This window comes from Rhipicephalus sanguineus, unplaced genomic scaffold (assembly GCF_013339695.2).
Source record: "Rhipicephalus sanguineus isolate Rsan-2018 unplaced genomic scaffold, BIME_Rsan_1.4 Seq618, whole genome shotgun sequence".
In the NCBI taxonomy this organism is placed as follows: Eukaryota; Metazoa; Arthropoda; class Arachnida; order Ixodida; family Ixodidae; genus Rhipicephalus; species Rhipicephalus sanguineus.
In genome coordinates this window covers 95,860-113,977 of record NW_023615635.1, presented here as the reverse complement: position 1 = coordinate 113,977, position 18,118 = coordinate 95,860, and the positions used below count along the sequence as shown (strand labels likewise).

Genomic DNA, 18,118 nt, shown 5'->3' with positions numbered 1-18,118 from the left:
GCCTCGACTACCGATCGGCAGCACTTTTTATGATCGAAAAGTGTTGCAGGGCCCCTTTAAGGGCGAAGCAATGATGCGATACCAAAAAACTGTATTGTGAAACGAAATAAGACTAGCAGCTACTCTTTTGGATCCGATCTCGCGTAACTCAACAAAACTGGTTTAAGGGAATATGGCCCCTCCAGGAACTGAAGCGTTTTTTTGCTCTGAGTTTTTTAACGCGAAGTAAGCGTTGAGAGCACAGCAAGTTTATGAGCCGTCTCCTGATGCCTCGAGATAGCGCGCGCGCAAGCGACTGCGCCCTTCGAACGATGCGGTCCCCCCCCCCCCTTCGCTCCCCTGGCGTCCCTTCGTGCTCCTTACGAACGGGCGGGCGTTTCCTCTCTGTTTGATGAGCAATCGATGGCAGGCCCCACGCGGAAGATGTTATCTCATGCGCTGTCCGTGCAGCGGAGACAGACAGCTGGCTAGTTTAATCTCCGCTTCAGCCGCGTTCGTCGCCAGCGCTCGCGAGCTTTTACCCGCGGCTAGAATGCGCATGGTGATGTTATTAATTTGGACTTTATAGACCTCGTGAGCTGGTATGGTGGCGCTACTGCTCTCGCCCTCTATCGGGCTAGCGGCGCACTGTTAGGATTGTCGCCTACGGGCCCGACTGTATGTTTCAAGGCGGCGGCTACGGTTGCGGCGGCCGCTGTTCTCCAAGAACGGCCGCCGTAGTTCTTTTTTTTTTTTTCTGTCTGCGTGTGTAAATACGTTATCTTTATTTATGTTTTTCTTCCTGTCTGAAAAACCTCTTAAACTACAGCCGTTTAAAGCTGCCGAAAAACCAGCATGCAGCGACTCTTGTTAACGTAAGCATTCAAAAAAACTTCGTCCCATATTCGCCTCAAGCCATTCGAGGAAGACAGGCCCCTCTCAGTCATTCTTTTCGCTGAAAACCAAACTGCGAGCCCTACCAACAAAAAAAAAGTCACAGTTTCGCCGCAAGGGCGAAGCAATGAATGCGATAGCAAGAAACTAATGCTATGTGAAGTGAGGCTCTCCAATGGATACTCTCAGTTTGAACAGCGCTCCTGTTGCAAAGGCAGCCGAAGTAGCGAAGGAAACTAGCGTGCTTCAAGTGTCGAGCTGTGACACTTGATAGTTCGCGCTCATCGTCTGTTTGTTCGTTTACCGGCGTCCCTTCAGCTCGAGTGACTTTCGTACGCTCCGCAACATGAGCGCGGACATCACAGTGAAAGGTTGAACATCCCTCTTGCCCTCACCACGGGAAAACCGCGCGACCAGACAGCAGAAGGGCAAGGTTCTCCCTGCGCAAACATAAGAAGCGAGCGAGCTCGCCGACGACTTTTAAATGCGCCCGTCGTGCTCCTAGCGCAATCTCGCTGGTAATGAAGAAACGCTTATAAGCGCCGGCCGTCTCCGTGTTCGTCCAGCAGTAAAGGGTGTGTATATAACGCTCGCCGTTAGCTACGTGGAGGATCTGCGTTTGTGGCGTAGCGGTTAGCGCCGCTCGCTGCGGAGCAAGAGGTCCCTGGTTCGATTCCGTGCTTCGGAAGCATATTTTTCTTTGCGGCTTTTTTATATATATACATACTTATACATACGGTGCATGATGGCGACGGCAAAATTCAGCCGAGACTGTCCATATAATTGCTATCGCAATAAAAAAGAAAAAAAAAGCCGACAAAAAACAGCTGTTTGCGCCGGAAACAAGTTCTTTTCCGTCTCTTGGACACCACGCGGGGAACAGTAGACCACCCCCACCCCCCCCTCCCACCACACACACAAACACGCTCACAACGCACGCACACAGGCGAGCGAGCGCACACACTTCACAGACAGTGAGACTGCAAGCGAGCGCCCATCAGTTCGTCACTGCATGGTTGTCGTCTGCTAGGAAAGCGCATCGCCAGCCACGGCCGCCAGCCCGCGCGTGAATGTGAGGACGACGCGATGATCGTCTGTTGTTCTGCGGTTTCCATAGGATTGAAATTGCAATAACGTGTGTTTCAAAAGGAGTTCTTGGTCGCTTGGTACGAAGTTGCACGTGAGTGGTCAGTGTGTGGTCTGAAAGAAGAATTGATGTGCGTGATGGAATCTTCCGACATTATTGGGAAATGCAGAGCGCAATCGAAAACCGAGGACTACGCCGAACGAGTGGAGGTGAGCTTTTGATTTTTCAGTGCTCTACGTGTGCTGAGCCATATCGAACTGTTTTCGTTCTCAGCGAAGAGGACGCGGCAAATTTGTGTCTGATTCCGCACCGGCTACCCCTGCTCGCCGCTCTGGCTGGCAAGAAATCACGCGTGAGAGCAGAAGACGCAGACAGGCACATTGCCCCTCTAGGTGGCCGTTGTCAGCCTGCTATCTTCCTATTTCTTTGTGGCCTTGTAAGCTTGTGTATACATTTAAAATAAATTATAAAAGGCTAAAAAAAACGCACGAGAGTGAGGACACTTATGGACGGAATTCGAAGCGTTGCTTACGCAGCCCGCACAGCTGCGGTAGAGTAGTCTTTCATTTTCGTCCGACTTCTGAGGTAACCCGCAGAATTTTAAAGCTAGTTGCTTCCGAACGGTGTTCCTACAGCTTTTGTGCCAGCCATGCATGCAGAAGTACGGAAAATTACCGGAGTTCTGCGACGTTTTTTACGTCCTTTCGGCGAGGAGCCATGCATTTCTACCGTGACTGCAGGCACGGGAGCAACAAACGACAATCCTAAGTTTTCCACCGCGGCCGTCCGGTGGCGCTGCCTGTTCGGTTCAAAGCTGCAGCGCACTAGGCCTATACGGAAAATTACGGCAACGGCGACGGCAAAAATCCGCCGAGAGTGTCCATATAATTGCTATCGCAAGGGTCAATGTACGGGGCAGATTTTGCGCCCCCCCCCCCCCCCTTAGGTGATTAGGGGGGAAGCGGCCGCCCCCCCCCCCCCCTGTGCGCACGCCTATGCTCCTGAGATGATTTTTTCCATGAGATTTGCAATAAATCGAAATATTTTTAGCCTTCATAAGAGCCCCATAATAATACTCAGGTGCTTGAATGTTAATGCAATGTGCTTCTGTTTTGCACCCCAGGATATAAGATTCGCTGCTCCAAAGTGCTCCAAGATGAAAATTTTGCTGCTCCCAAAGTGCTCCAAAACAGAAATTTTGCTGCTCCAAAAATTGCTCCAAATCAGATGTCCTCGGTAGCATCACTGAAATTCCAGTCGCCATAGATGACAAATGCCCGAACGTGAATGAGCTATAAGACGGCGTGGGTGGCTTGGGTTCTGTAGCAGTTGTGACCTAGCGCTCATGTACGGACTTCGAGCAAGTGTTGCATCGGCCCAGATGTGGGTAAGGGCATCTGTCACGTTGAGCCACCATTTCAGGTAGAACGCATTGCTAGCGCCTGATGCTGTGTTGACAGCAGACCTCTGGCCTTCCGCCTTGCTTGTGTGACGCAGCTGCCGGCAGCTGCACTGTGAGGGAGTGGGAATGGAGGTGTCGTGGGGTGGTGACACTGTAGCCTCGTGTGGCGTGCAGATCCCCGCCTCGACCAAGAAGCTGTGGTCACTTGAGGACGGGCCCCAAGCCCGAGGACAGCAAGGGCCTCTTCCTGGGAGACCAGTGGAGAGACCCCACATGGAGCACAGGCGGCCATGCCAGCACCTCTGGTGAGCGTGCCTTCATGCAACTCCGTTAGAAATGTGTGCAGAATTAATGTGTGCTCTGCCGAGATTGCTCAACTCATGGCATGCCTCACCAGTGCCGCAAACGCACCATTTCCAAGTTAATTTTTATCATTTATCATTCTTTTACATTATCATTACCATTATAATTTTTTTCCTTCAGTTTGCTTGAAAATGTGGTAGCACAGCATTGCTGCAGTATGGGAACAATTTGGGCGGCTTTCCATGTTGTGCTGTTCACTGTCCATAGCTCTGTTTCCATTATTTTTTTCCTTGCTTCTTATGAGTTATGAGTGTTTTGAGTGATCATATTACGGGAGATGTTGAGACTTGTTAGCTTGTGAGCCTGCTTTTTGTAACCCGATATGTCTGTATTGTGGCTACTGGCTCTCGTGTGTCACTGACTTGTGAAAGACACAACCATGCTGACTTTGTGGCATCCATATGCGTGCAGAGCATGCCGTGTCACAACCAATCATGGTTCAGCGACGAAGTGGTTCCTACCCCGCAGCGGGGTGCCTCCATGTTGTCGCCGCGCTCCTCTGAGACCTCGGGCCTGGGTGTCAAGATGGTTGAATACGTGCTGGGGAGCTCTCCCACCATCAAGGATCTGGACTCTCGCATGGTTGGCCGCATGCACGTTGGTCCTCCAGTGAGTATCACATGTTTGCTGCCTTGCTTTAGCTTTCATATGGCATCTTTGGATGGCCAATGGCATCTTTCATATGTCGAGCCTATCAGCTACCTACAAAGCCCAAGGTTGCACGCCTGTCACGCTGTCTAGAATAAAATGTGTATCTTAGAATAAATAGGAAATGGCCAGTTACCTCTAACAGGCATGGCATAGCCAAATAAAAGCCGTGAGAACTGCTTGGAGGCGTTGCACACATGCTAGCATTGTAATCGTGTTCTAAATAGGAGACATCTGCACAAACACATCTCTTGGCTGCAATGGTCATACTGGATGTGCCTCTTGGCTCCCTGGAATCAAATGATTGCAAAGGACCATTGAAGTGTAGCTGGAGCACCCCTTTTCAGCCATTCAAACAAATTGGAATTTTGGGAGTGCTTTAGAGCTCTCGAAAACTATAATCTGAAGATGGCAATAGGGAAGTGTGCATCAAAAGCTCAAAAGCTGACCAGGTAAACTTACGTTGGTGCACACAGTTTTTAGTTGACTTTTCTTTCTTTTCCTTATTCCGTTCTAATTTAAATACTTGTCAGGGGCAGTTGTTCAGCAAATTTTCCAACCAGCTTGATTATTATGACTTTATAGGGGCACTGCTACCTACTCCTTAGAGATGATGCATCGCAACAACAGTATTTCAGGAGGCTCGTTAATAAATTTCTACCTGTAGACTTCACCAGCTGTTAGGTGCAAGATCGCATATGGGCTAAACTGTTGTTATGGAAGCAGAGTTGTGCGAGCGCAAGGAATGTGTGCTGACCTATTGCTGGTTGGGTTGGTGGGAATTTCACAAGGCTTTGTGAAGTGGAATAACCATCTTGAAGTTAGTTCTTTCGATGTAGTCTACACATTATTCTTGGTGACTTTGCTGGGTTGCCTTCTGGAAATTTGAAATTGACTAGTTTCAAGGACTCGTGGTCGAATGTGTGATTATTGCCTCAAGACATGCCATCTTCTTTTGTGCTTAACAGCGTCTTTTGTTTAGAAAATTACTCACGAGGCTTTTATGTTAAACACTTGATGCATATGAAGCTTTAATCATAGAAGTTTGTCCTGATAATTATCTGCATTGGTTGCACTCTCAGACCAACGACCCAGAGAAAGTGAAGAAGGGAAAAGAGGGCAAGCTGAAAGATGCAGACGGACGAACTGCGGTGATGCAAGCCAACGGCATCATGCACAACGGAATTGACGACGACAAGGTCTACAAGTGAGTGAAGAATCTGATGTCTCCCAGGTTAGGGTCTGATATGTCCGAGGGTGATGGCCATCACCTGGTGGCCGCGACGTTAACTGCAAACTGCGAGGTTACACACGCCACCCATGCCCTTGCTTTGGTTGGCTATGCGATTCCCTCTTTCCAAATGCAGCCACCACAATGAGTTTTGTACCAAACCGCAACTTTGGTCCATTTGCAGCCGTTACCAGTGAGCCAGTAAGCGCTCGTGAAGCCTAGCTCGTGGATTGGCATTGTGTCGCGGGAAGCTTGCCCTAAACATGCGGATTGGTTATCGAAGAGATCCAACTCGTGCACTGAAGCAAGAGCAGCACACGTGAAACATCAGTATAGGTCCGTGGCTGATCTGCCAGCCGCGGAAACTGTCCTGAAAAAGTCTACCATGCTCATAAGTCTGCTTACTGGTAGTGATGGCGGATGTGTGCACCATAAAGCTTTTAAATTTGCGGGATGCCTGCGGTCTACAATGACACAGCCATTTACTCTCCTGCCAGCAAACAGAAAAGCCAAACAGCGGCAATGCACACTAAAATGCAGATGCTGGTGCAAAGGCTGCTCTGTTGCCTTGGCAACTGCCCCACTTTCTCACTCTGCTAGCCCACAACGAACTGCTGCTGTTATTGCAAGTGTTTGATTACAGTCTAAGGTATTCGATCACCTTTAATAAGTCTTGCCTGTACAGTTATTTGCTCCTTCTATGCTGCCACCGTTCCTGAACTCTGCTAAAAAGATTGAGTCGTTTGAGCAATCTGTGCCTCTTATGCACACGTTGCATAGGGTACTCGCACATGGGTCATTCCATGCCAACTGTCCCAACCTTGGCGCTCGACCACCTGCGATTTGCTTGAAAAAAATTGAGGGCTACCTATCTGAAGAGAGAAGTCTTCCACCAAGATATTTTTTGCGAAAAAAATTTTTCAGTAGCATAATGCTCATGTGACGTTTTTTGAGAAGCTCGAAACTATGACACGGAAAATAATTTATTAAAAATTCCGTTCTTTCGGAATTAGGCCGGGACAAACTTTTTTTCTGCAGAACGATGATAGACTTTACATTTAAAAAGCGTTTTGTCAATTTTGGTGCTACCGTGATTTTTTCATATGGGCTTAATTATGAGAAATACGGTCTATATTGGGACTTTTTTTCTGGAAACATTACATTTAGTGAAAAGGAAAATTTTGTGTTAGGAGATGGTCATGAAGTTGTACAATGCGCGAAAAATAGTTTTAGCCGCATATAGAGCGAAATAGTGCGTACAGCCAGCGGCAAACCTTCAAAAAAGTTAGTTTTGGCCAATGCTCAGTCGTAAATTGAACATTCAGGTGGTCCTAGTAAAACTGCTCCAAATAGCGCATTTATTAGCAACTTGCCCTCCCCACAAACGAGAAAGTTTTATCAAATTACTTTTTGTTTTAAAGCAAGAAAAAAATTTTTTAAGTTGACTCCCACTTGTGTCTGCCCTTGTACACATTTTGTCCTCGCAGGAAAGCGTCCGAACAGTAACTACGACTTGCGTGGGTGTGAGCCTTCCTGCGATGATGGGCATACATCTAGGCAACAGAGTCTACGTGTTTATTGAAGTGATTTATTAGCCAGTATTAGAAACGCGGAGACTACTAGAGTGTATTTCATTGGATGTCAATGTCCGCTGACATCGTGCATAGCGTTCTCGCGCACCTCAGTCAAGCGACACTGTTGTGTTCAATAGGCCGTTACCTGCGATAGGATTTAGTAATACGAAAATACGCCGTCGTTATGAAAAGCATCACAACCGGTCAGCTAATTAAACCATAGCGCAAAAGTGACAAAGCCAATAGTGCATCACTCTATGTGCAGGGATGCAACAGCTGCACCAATTGCGCCATTTTGATACAATTTCGTTTTTCTGAAATTGCGCCACGCTGCGCCAAAGCGCCCCCGGTAACCGCAAAAATTTTCGGTTGCGCTAGTTTTAGCCTCATTTTAACGCAAAACGAAGCCCGTATTGGCGACCCAATGTTGGGAGAAGCACCAGAGGCACCTTCATCCAATCCAATTCGACCCAGTCGCGCTTGACTCAAACAAGACGTTAATGTGTTCCGGTGGGCCCAAATGAAGTTTTTACTGCTGGTTCAAACGCTGCTTTACAAGGTCATTCAGCATGAGCAAAGGTGAGCGCCCATTTAATGTGGAAGCACCGCATAAAGAAAGTTAACTGACAAACGAGCCGTTTGACACGTGCTGCAAATCTTAGTGGGGATGTCGTTATTGTTTGGTGGAGTCCGGTTCAACGCTGCTGGTTTCCGGAGAATTCACTGGCATTATTCATGTTAGGCACTGAAAACATGATTGTGGTGGTGACATAGAAATGTTCGCATATATTTTTTTGTTACTGTTCCAAAAGCAAGCTTTGTTTGTGAAGCTGCTCCGAATTTGGAATTTTGAGCTCCAAAACGGAGTTTTTTTTCCCCGTAACCTGCTCCAAATTTGGATTTTCCTGCTCCAAAAGAGATTTTCCTGCTCCAAAAATTGCTCCAAATTCTATTTTGGCTGTTGCATCTATGTATGTGCATCTGGGTGACAGTATTTCCACGCATTGGGATTTATACACAGAGCAGAACTGATAGCCGGTCTAGTTGTTCTGTACTCTTGTTTGATTCATTTTTCAGTGTTATTTCGCAGGCGGCTGTCACCAGTAATGAAATCGGTAGCCTTAGTAAAGCTATAATAGATGGACTTTGCAGCTGTGACTTCCTGAAATACAAACACTTAGCCGCTCCCACGTTTTATTTAAAACACTTATTGCAGCCTCCTTAAAAACGCCACCCTTGCTTCATCCTCAACAGTTCTGCAAGAAGACCACCAGCGGAAATCCACAAATTTAACTATACTCATCTTTCCACTCAAAATCTTGTCCGTCTTGGGAGCAAAGCAGCCACCACTTTACTGCTGATAGTTTACGATAACAGGCCGGTCTTCCCATTTAAGCACAGAATCGCGAAAACTAGCAGACATGAGGTACGTGTGAAACGCTTCGTTTTCTAGTGCCCAACCAGTTGAGGATTCTCTGCGGGCAATAATTTGGCAATAAGATTTCCTTCTTCCGATCGAGTGTTTTGCCGACTGTGTTAAAAGGAACGAAGAACACTCTATTCGCAGCACAAAGCGCAGTGCTACGCAGCTGCAAGCGTAGGAGCCGCCGACGTGCGGTGGACCTTAGCGAGTCGCAGCGCCGCCATGCGGTGACTGTGGGAAGGCATCAGCACGGTGGCCACGCCAAAGCGCGTGTTCAGCACACTAGCCAGTATATTCTAGGCACTATAATTACATGTAGCCAAGAAACATAGCCTTTGAGATCGGCCATTGTAATTTCTGCGTGGATTTTTACACTGGCACGACGTCCAGCCATAGCTATTGCAAACTTTCAGTGCTGGCAACCTAGCAAAAATATTGTAAACATTGCTGACATCTTGTCATGGCGTTCGACGTCGCGCTCGATCAGCCAGCCGGAGTCCGAACAAAATCGAACGGCGCTCTGCGGGGTGTCCGAATTTCTGGTCATAAGTTTACATTAACTCAATGGGACGAGTGGCGGTGCCGTGAAGGTGTCCAAATAAACAAGCATGTCCTGATTTTCAGCGTCTGACTCTCAATTTTTTTGTGACTGAGCCTTGCAGTCCGGCAGTGTTTTGCATTCACCTGCCTGCAACGAGCCGCCGCTGTTGCTTTTTTTGTCTCTTCCTCTTTTGTTTCTTTCTTCCTCTCACTTCATTTGTTTGCTCTGTGTCTCCTCTGCCTTAGTACCATCCTTGTCACACTCTGCTCAACCAATGCACCTCCACAGAGAGGCACACTCACTACCTTGCTTGTCTGTGGGATTTTCTGGCATCCGCATTATAACCGGTCTGCTTCATATGGAGGAGGGGGGCCGCACTGTAATTGGTACGTGTATACGTAGAGTTCTTTGGGAGGGTGAATGGCAGTCTGAAAAGGCCAGGTTATAGCTGGCCCCCACTCTGAGCGGTTACATTGTAAGTGGTCTGAGCTGTATATTGTAAGACAACAAGGGTGCTATAACTCGTTGAAGGGATACTGAACAAAATTTTTACGGCTAAGATTTTCAGCCATATTTAAAGATTGGGGGCTGAAATCTATAGGCACAGCCTTCATTTCATGCAGAAACTAGAGGAAAAACGAATTTAATGTGTTTTTCACATACTGTCACGTCTAGCGGCTGTGCTGTAAATCAGAAAAGGTGACGTTTGGCGACGTTTCATACATCGGAAACGGCCATAAACGGCCATGCCAACGATGCAAGCCGTCGCCTGCGTCTCTCAACCCGCTCAGTTGCCACTATGGTTCCCAGAAACACTTTGAACATAACTGGCAGAGAACAGTGCTCCTGTCTGGGTTAAGCATCAGCGTTTCTGTGGAAGGGGAGAGTGGGATGAAAGGAGAGGTGAAGAAAGGGAAGAGGACAGGAACACGTGCACCTCAGTAAATGTGACGTCACGGCTCGCACTCTCGTGCAGCCACCGCATGCTGACAATCTACCAAAAATACAGCCAACTGTTCAAAAATACGTGAAATAAGCTCTTTATCAGAAAAGTCTCATCTTCCGAGTAGAATTTTGATGTTTTCGTCAGTTTTTTCTTTTTTCCATTTTTATCGTGTATAAAAGAGTACAGTCAAATCCCGCTACAACGAAATTGATGGGACATGCGAAAAAGTTCGATTTCGCAGAATTTCGTTGCAGCGAAATTTCATAATTTCATCTATAGACCACAAAAGTTAGGAAGATCTGATGATCATACTCGTCCTTTGGTCCCGGCAAGCGCATGCATTGTCCTTTGCATTTAACTCTCGCTAACTCGGACGTACTTGGCCGCACACGGGGTGACTGTATTTTCTCGCGTATAACATGCACAAAATATACAGCAAATTTTGTGCTACACTCGGGGTGGGGTTAAACGCAAATTTCGGTGCGCAATTTGGCTTCACGGTAATGCAAGGAAGGCGGCTTTGCGTCAATACGCGAGTTATACACATGGGTTATACACGAGCAAATACTATATGCAGGCTACCCTCGACGCGTGCCGAGCGTGTAGCGCCGCGAAGAAGCTTGCCAAAGTTCGCTAGAGGCTAACTAAAAAGAGTGTCAAAGCTCCACACTACCACAGTCATAAGCGAGAGAAAGGAAAGCCGAAACGCTTCGTGCCGTTTTACGACTTTATTGCCTTTAATCTTTCTGGTGTGTTTGCTGCGTACTTCAGCGTATTCGCTATCGATGATCGCAACAATAGTGACAGTGGTTTTCTGCGCAGCGGTTTCGGCAAACGGTAGTTCCGTTTTCAATCTGTGCGCGCTGGCACTTGCCTTCAGAAGTGCGTCCTTGCTATCTGTGATCGCGTCTACTGCGGTTTTGACCGCAGCACTGCTTTGAGTCTGCGCACGTGCGTTGGATGCGCGCATACTTTAGTGGTCGCCCTTGATCGCGGCGGTTGCGGCAGAATGTAGTTACGCTTGGACTACCGTATTTACTCGAAAATAGGTCGGGCACGAATATAGGTCGACCCATGTTTTTTTTTAGAAACAAAAAATTGAAACGTAGCACACCTTTATTACAAGTTAATCTTCGTCAGATGTGCAAAGAATGTCGTCGTCGTCGGATTCTTCGCAGGCATGCACGGCTTCCCAAAGGACATCGTCCTCGCTGCCATCGAGCGCGTTAGAAATGCAGCACTTTTTAAATCCAGTGACAATAATTTCTGCTGACAAGTCCTTCCATGCGTCAGTCACCCATGTCGCAACTTCTCTGAGGGAAGCCTTTCTGCGGCGTCCCGTCGGTGTCATTGCGGCATCCTCCTTCATGAGCCACTCTTTGTAACTCTTAGCCACCCGGTCCTTAAAGGGCTTGTTCACGGCTACGTCAAGTGGCTGTAGCTGGGACGTCATACCGCCAGGTATGACGACCAGGTCTGTGTTGGCCTTGTGTAGGGCCTCCTTGACACCCGGCAGATGTGGCCTCTGAATGAATCGAGGGCCAGCATATTTGGCAGGTGTAAGTCTGCTCCCGGCCACTTCATCCAAACCACTTTGAGCCACTCTTTCGCCATCGCCTCGTTCACAAACCCCTTTTCATTTGCGCGGACGATCACGTTCTTAGGGAATTGCTCATTTTTGGGGAGGGTTTTGCGGCGAAATACAATGTACGGCGGTAGTTTCGTCCCATCTGCCATGCAGCACAGCATCACGGTAAACCGTATGTGCTCATGACCTGTTGTCAACAGGCGCACGTCCTTTGCCCCTTTCGTTGTGACTGTCATGCGACTGGGCATGTCAAAGTAGACTGGGGTTTGGTCAACGTTCCCTATCTGGCCCAGAATGTAATTTTTCTGACGGCGGAGTTTTAACATGTAACGCTGGAACTCTACCAGCCGTTCCTCATACTCTGCCGGCAAACGCTGACAGATAGTTGTCCTGCGACGAAGAGACAGGCCGTTCCGCCGCATGAACTTTTGCACCCAGCCCCGACTTGCTTGAAGGTTGACCGAGCAATCCCGTCCCGTTGTGCCAACTGCCGGGCTTTCGTTTGAATATCCTCGCAGGAAACTGGGAGGCCTTTGGCACGTTCCTCTTCCACATGGAGCCTCAAGTTCTTTTTCCAGAGCGTCATGCCTGCCGGTTGCTGGGCCGCGAAAAGCACGACGCCGTCCGTTGCTTGTGAACAGTCGGTCCCGCTGCTTTCGCCAACCCCTAATCAGCTTTTCATTTACACAGAACTCGCGCTGCGCTGCACAATTGCTCGAGTTCTCGGCAAAAGTATCACTTGGCGCTTGAAGTCAGCTGTATAACTCTGCCGACGTGACATCGTCGCAACCACACACAAGCAAATGCGAACCGTCACTGCCGTCACCCGTCACGCCGATCGTACAACGAACAAAGACCGAGGCGGTGAGGCCTCAGGCCAGTGCCAGTGCGGCTGCGCGCTGGAAGGCGGCACCGCAGCATGGCTAGAAGGCTAGGGACTTCACGGCCTACCTAGGGAAATCGTGGGTTTCAGCGCAAACAGGGCGGAGTGGCTGCATTTCGTGGGGGCTTTGAAAAGGCGGTACGCGGCTATCCCCAATAACCTTTTTTTAATTACTTAGTCGGAAAAGGGGGGGGGGTGGTCTTTATTCGAGATTTTATGGTATATAACATGCGTATGTAGCAGGAACTGCTTGAAGAACAGCGGGCGCGGCAGTTGAATGCCATAAGTCCGGCGTTTTTGGTTCGTGAATATCGGTCAAGATTCTTTGGTCGCGAATATAGGTCGATAGCTGGTTATGAGCAACATTTTCTGGAAAAAAAGGTCGACCTTTATTCGAATAAATACGGTAGGTGTGCACTGGTCGCGCACGTGCCTTCAAAATGCCGTGGATGTCATTCACGATCGCGGGGCTTGTGGCGACGAGTAGTAGTTTTGTTTTGAGTGCTACGCCAAAAACATGAATGGTTCTTCCGTGGCCTGGAAGCGCATCATGGCGGATGTACGATCTGTCGCCGAGCATCTCGATGGTGAAAAATTTACCGGGATGTACGTGCAGAAAGCATGTCTCCGATAAAGACACGGGTCTTGCGATGCGGCCTCACGGCTCTGGAAACGAGAAATGGTCGAGTTTCTAGCGGAATTTCGCGGCAATCCTAGGCGAGCTCCTTTTCCTTCTGTGGTGGCACTTGCAAAAACTTCGTTCAAGCGGAAATACCCAGAAAAAGTATTCGTTGTGACGAGACATTTTTGCATTCTTTTCTATGGGCAGCTGACGGGGAATCCAAAATTATTCTTGTGGTGGAAATTTCGCTGTAGCGGTATTTGTTATAGTGGGATTAGACTGTAATTGGATTTTGTGTCAGTGTACTCAGTTGGTGTTAATTGTTTCTTCTTTATGGTCTGAAATGAATTTGTTACACGATTCAGTATTCGTAAGGATCGACATTTAATAACGCTGCAATGAATTGAATGTGCACTTTGTGTTCTTGCAGCCCTGTAGGGTACAGGGGGGGGGTGGCAGCCGGCAAGCGTCCCCCAGTGAGGACAAGGGTGACAAGCTGTCCAAGGCTCCTTTAGAGGCCCTGGTCATGGGGCCCGGGGGTTCAGGGCCGCCACTGGAGGCACACTTTGATCACCACACGATGGACTTGGGCTCCTTCGATTACCCACCGCACGGACTGTTGCCCACCTCCATGGAGTCTCCAGGAATGCTAGACTATGCCTCACAGGTGTGTACCGACATTCAAGGGATGCCTGGAAAACTTGCAAACTTTGCTCGCGCTGTGAAATATGCCTTTTTCATGATGTGCCTTCCCTTAGCGGGAAAGTCGTGAAACACCTCTTGATCTCGGAGGCTTTTACCGGTTGTCCCGGTTGACCAAGGTGCCAGAAGGCAGCATAGGAAAATGAAAAAGGCTGATTTGGTAGGTTCCTGGGTGGGTACCTGATGGCTAGACAGATCCCTTTTTTAAAATTTCCTTGCAAAAAAATTTTAGCAGAGGAGTGAATTTAGTGTTGTTGATTAGGTGTATCAATAAAATTTTACCGTATTTACTCAAATCTAGGCCGGCCGCGATTCTAAGCCGACCCCCAAAATTCACAAGGCCAGAAAAAATAGACTTAATTATTGTAGTCAAACCTCGATATATCGAACACGGACATATCGAATTATTGCCTATATCGAACGGTTCCTATATCACGTGGGAAATCGCATGCATTTTTTAATTTTTTATTTCGAACGAAGTTTGACGTATAATGGATATATCGAACTCGGCCACCCCAAACCGCCCGCGCTCCGTTGACAGGCGGCGAGCTTTCCCGCCGCGCTCCGTTGACAGGCGGCGAGCTTTCCCGCAACTCTCGAAAATAGCGGTAGCGCGGTGGGCGTTTACGACTGCTGCACACATCGATGGCGCCGAGTGCGCCACTTGAACGTGGCGGCATACGCACGCCGCTGCCTTGCAGCAACGACGCACTGCACTTGTTGCACCAGCTCCTCCTTGATAGTATCGCCAGGCATCCGTCGCATCGGTCGTTGTTGTGCTCGTGTGTTAGGCCTGCCGCGCGTTGTGGTGTGTGTAACGATGGCTGCAGACGCGAAGAAACGGACGACCCTGACTTTTGCAGCAAAACTGGAAGCAATCCAGCGCGTTGAGAATGGTGAGAAGAAGTCGAGCGTCGCGGACGGGTTAGGCATACCAAGGAGCACATTGAGTACTCTGCTCAAAAACAAAGCCGACATAAAGGCCAAGGCCGAGAAGAGTCAGCACTCGGGCGCGCGGCGTGTACGCAAAGCTGCTTTTGAAGATGTTGAGAAGTCTCTCCACAAGTGGTTCATGGACGCAAGGGCCCGAAATATTCCTGTATCGGGGCCGATGTTGCAACAGAAGGCAAAGAACTTTGCATTCATTCTCGGCGTCGAGAATTTCAGTGCGAGTAGCGGTTGGCTACAACGTTTTAAGACTCGTTTCAACATTGTCGGGAAGACTGTGTCGGGAGAGAGTGAGGACGCCAATGATGAAGAAATTCAGAAGTGGCTTGATCATGAGTGGCCCAAAGTTCTCGCCAAGTATGAGCCGAGCCAAATCTTTAATGCTGACGAGACGGGCCTGTTCTGGCAAATGCTTCCGCGGCAAACGCTGGACACTCGCGGGGACAAGTGCCACGGGGGCAAGCAAGGCAAGGCCCGTGTGACGGTCCTATTGGCTGCCAATATGGATGGGAGCACGAAGCTGCGGCCACTTGTAATTGGCAAATTTAAAACCCCGAGGTGCATGCGGAACTGCCCCAATATTCCGGTGACTTATGCCTGGAATAAGAAGTCGTGGATGACGAGGGATATTTTCCTCAAGTGGCTGAAGGCGTGGGATTCGGACCTGGTGCGTCAGGGACGGAAGGTATGCCTTATCGTCGATAACTGCACGGCACACCACACCGATGCCCAGCTGAGCAACATCGAAGTGGTATTTCTGCCGCCCAACACCACTTCGAAGCTCCAACCGTTGGACCAGGGCATTATCCGCACATTTAAGTCTATCTACAAGCGTCGGCTGATCGACATTTTGCTTGTAAGACTCCGGATGGGCCAAGATCTGAAGATCGATCTTTTGGGCGCCATCCAAATGCTCAAGGCGTCGTGGGAAAACGTCAAGCAGTCGACGATAGCCAACTGCTTTCGGCATGCGGGCTTCGGTGGACGCACTGACGAAGCATCAGTGGAAGAATCCGAGGAAGCTGGGTTGGCATGCGCAGATGAAGAAAGCGAGCTCGCCGAAACGTGGAGCAAGCTGGAGAGCTTTGTTGGTGCGGAGCCGCAAAGCATGTGCATCGAAGACTTCGTTGGAGGTGACGACAGCACTGGTACAACGGCGGAGCTAACGGATGTAGAGATCGTCGCCAAAGCTACCGCTGAGCAGCCGAATGAAGACGCTGCCGAGGTGGATCCCGCAAGCGCTGATGGTGCCCCGCTCCCAACATCAGCTGAGGTCGTAGCCGCTTTGGCCCTTGCGCGCCGCCACTGCAGCGCGATTGAAGGCACCGGCCTTTCACTTGTGGATCGCCTGGACTATGTTGAGGACGCAGTCGTCAAACACGCCATTGCCAACAAAAAGCAGGCTACTCTTTTTCAGTATTTTAAGCCAACACAATAAATACTTTGTTTGAATCTTCAAGTGAGTATTTACTGCACCACGATTGGTTCGTTGGTTGTTTTCCACAAGTTCTTGACGCATTTTTTACGTGATATTTTATATTGAATTCTGGATATATCGAACTATTTCGCGATCGCCGTGCCGTTCGATATATCGAGGTTCGACTGTACTCAAATCTAAGCCGACCCCACCCCCCACTTTCGCACATCGTTTCTTCGAAAAGAAACATCGGCTTAGATTGAAGAAAATACGGTAGTTATCACAAATTACAGACAACATATTGGAGAAATGGGCCTGTCTTGACCTCAGGAATTTATTCAGGAACACAGTAAAAAAAAAGACCTGATGGAAATCTGATAAGTGGTTCTTGAAATATATTCTTCCTCAGCACCACTGCCAGCAAAATAATGAATAGCGAAAAACTGGCCTTGAATGTTGCGAGTGCATTTTTGGATCTAAGCTGACCCTGCAGATGCATTTTATACACTTCCATCTGTTGCTGCCTCTCCTTGTTTTGTTTTCTGGCTTTCTCCATGTTGGGATTGTGATCACTGCGAGGTTGATTTAAAACGTCAACCGCATTTCAGCTACACATTCATGTACTGATGGAGCACAAAGAAGGTACAAGCACTGGCAACATCAATGCAGTTGTCTTGTATCGGTAGAATAGAGGCTACTTGGCTGAGAGAAGGGGGGTCATAATCGTTTACTTGCTTCACTATGGGGACAAAATAAATATAACGGGACAGAATTAATACACCGCTCCAGCGCAGCGCACCACACACGTAGTGTCTTGAGCGTGACTACCCACACATCCCATTGAGCAGGAACAGGACACTTCTCAGGCAGAAAGCACGACACGAGATGGTAAACACTGGTGTAGAACTCGGGGGAAGTGCCATGAGTGATAACAAGAAACCAAGTGAAACAAAGGTCGGCTGTACGGCGGCAGCAATGAACAAAAGTGGCACTAGCCTTAGCAAACGACTCATTGAGCAACTGCCAAGGAGACTAGAGCATCATCGCGCGCAGCAGCCAATAGCAGCCACTTGTTCATGCAATTCCTTGAGGAGCACGCGCTTAGTCTTATCGCAGCTTTGTGACTGAGATGCGGGAAACTGAAAGCTCCTGTGAGCCACTTGAACGTAAGCGAATCATGCTCCTACTGCGCCACCACCACTACAGCCGAGGGCGTAAAAAAAAAAGCGCAGGAATTCATGAATAAAAAAAACCAAGATGGTGCCGGCTGGTTGAATGGTGCAGGAACAGTGCTTGCTCAAAGTTGGCCTTGTTTCAGCACTTGTTTGGCCATTGCAGCAGCTGCCGATGCTCGTTGTTTGAAGTAACTTTACAATGAATTAGGCATTGCTAATTTACAATGAATTAGGCATTGCTAATTAGGAGAGCTAGTTCATTACGCATAAGGCCCAAATTTACCAGTTTTTAAAAGAAATTGAGTCTTTAATTTTTCAGCTGTCAAAGGCTGCGTCCACCCTTAATTGCAAGTGTGGAACTGGCAGTTTAGGGAAGTTTGTGTGGGTTGACTTGTTGCTTTGCAGCTGTACCAGCAACACCAGCAGCAACAGCAGCAGCAGCACCAGACACAACACCAGCAGCAGCAGCAACAGCACCAGCAACATGCTCAGAGAGGTCAACCTGGAGGTCCCATGGCGCTGGTACCAGGTGCCCAGTACTCCATGGGTCAGGGGCAACAGCAAGGGGGTGCACTAGGCGTTCCCCCCCCACGGCACCCACTCCTTCACCCTTCGCACCCCCTTCCACACCATACCTGCTTAACCAGGACCCTTACGGAGCACCCCCATCCTCTGGGCATTGTCACAGGTTAGTA

At 48.7% G+C, this 18,118-nt stretch overlaps 1 pseudogene; it reads left to right on the top strand.

The window, feature by feature from the left end:
* LOC119377921 (pumilio homolog 2-like) overlaps positions 1 to 18,118 on the top strand; it is a 120,031-nt pseudogene that overhangs the window by 18,038 nt on the left and 83,875 nt on the right.